Here is a 1,649-nt window from a genome sequence, read left to right as displayed (position 1 = left end):
GTGTATTTGCAATCTGCTGAAATGAGAGATAGTTCACACCCTTGCTGGCACCAGCCTTCGCCCGAGCGCGTGTGCTAATGATATGCAGCCAGTAGCAGTATCTGTCAACAGGGCGCTCCCCCTTCCCGCACATGGATAAGGCAAAGCCTTTATTAAGGCTGTGCAGCTCCACCACCCTCAAGAGCAACTTCCTGTGGGCAGTAGGACTCTGGCACAGCTTCTGCCTCTTTGAATGAGCTCTAGAGGAGCCCAGCACTGTCCCTCCACCACAAGGACCTGGTGACAGCAGCAGTCTGGAAGACAAATGCACACTTGAGACCTTCAGCCAGCGTTACTTCACTCCTTGCTGCTTTAGGAACTGTGTTGACAAGAGCGGACAGCAGAGCCCAGAACCCTGTCCCAAACTCCATGTGCTCTGTGCTACACATCTCACTTGAAAGAGTCTGAAAACTACTTCAGAGAAAGAGCACGGTTATCACAGGAGCTGAGGAACTTATTTCCCCTGCCAGCTTTGCATCTTCATCACCACCACCCAGGCACAAGACCCAGTAGCAGCCTCATCCAGCACATTCACACAGGCAAGCTACCGGCTGCCTGCTCGGAGCTAGAGCAGAGCCACGTGGCTGGTGTGGTGACCAGCTCGCAAACCTCAGGCTTTGCTGACATCTCAGCTATGTAATACTGAAGGCAAATGCTTCTGCCAAAGGCAGAAGCAATAAAGACAGCATCCAGAGGTTAAGCTGGAGATTATTTGGACCCAGAGCGTGAGCTTCCTGGCTATATCCCCCAAGAGCCGCTACGGGGTGTGCTCAGCTTTGCTCTTGTGGGATCATCAACAGTAGCTCCACCACGCATATATTTTCACAGAATCTGTAGAAACTTTGTAAGTACAACCTAGGGCCTGCTGGCAAGTTCAGCAAGTTAGTCAAAAGGTTCAAAACAATGTATGGGCCAAAAAAGGATCCACAAACCCTGCAGGACTTTTTTCCCTGTATCCAAAGTACCCAAAGCTGTTGATATCTCTCATAGAAGCGGAGAAAGGCTTCAAAGAGAAAGGTGCTAGGGAGAAGGGCAGGAGATCACAGGAATGAGGAGCCTTGAAGCAGGAGGAGAGGAGGGAGCTGCCAGTGCAGTGGCAACGCTGAGTTTCCAGGAGTGGCATCTCCCCAGCCCTCGCCTCTACCCTCATAGTGACATGCCCAGGCTGGGAAATTCATTGGGAGGATAAATATTTGATGAATTGCAAGAGAGGAGTAAATTATTGATGGAGATGGATTAAAGAGCCAGCGAAACTGGAACAGCAGTGGCTGGCGGTGGGACTCCAGCGTGTGAAGGGTTGTTGGTTTGTTTATGTGTGCTCTGAATGGGCACATGTGTGCCTGCCATGTGTGGGCAAATAAGCCAGGGTACCATGAGGGTCCCAATGTGTACACAGACTCACAATGTGGACAGTGACTTAGCAGTGGACTCACTAGAAATGATCTCACTCCCAGAGCCAAGTGTATGGGCGCTCGATCCACAAAGTACATATTATGGCCCATTCCCATGTCTCTCTGGTTCAGGTGGCAAAGGGCAAAGCCAGGGAGGTTTTGGTGCCTTCGTGTTTGAGGGTCTACCTTCTTCACGCTTTTCACCTCCTCAGAGAGTAA

At 50.9% G+C, this 1,649-nt stretch overlaps 1 protein-coding gene across 1 annotated transcript in view; it reads right to left on the bottom strand.

Annotated features, from left to right (window-relative positions):
* USH1G (Usher syndrome 1G (autosomal recessive)) overlaps window positions 1-1,649 on the bottom strand; it is an 8,351-nt gene that overhangs the window by 2,221 nt on the left and 4,481 nt on the right. The window lies entirely within an intron of this gene.

This window comes from Mesitornis unicolor, unplaced genomic scaffold, assembly GCF_000695765.1.
Source record: "Mesitornis unicolor isolate BGI_N332 unplaced genomic scaffold, ASM69576v1 scaffold21046, whole genome shotgun sequence".
In the NCBI taxonomy this organism is placed as follows: domain Eukaryota; kingdom Metazoa; phylum Chordata; class Aves; order Mesitornithiformes; family Mesitornithidae; genus Mesitornis; species Mesitornis unicolor.
The sequence above is the reverse complement of the archived record's forward strand: the minus strand, read 5'-3'. Positions and strand labels throughout refer to the sequence as shown.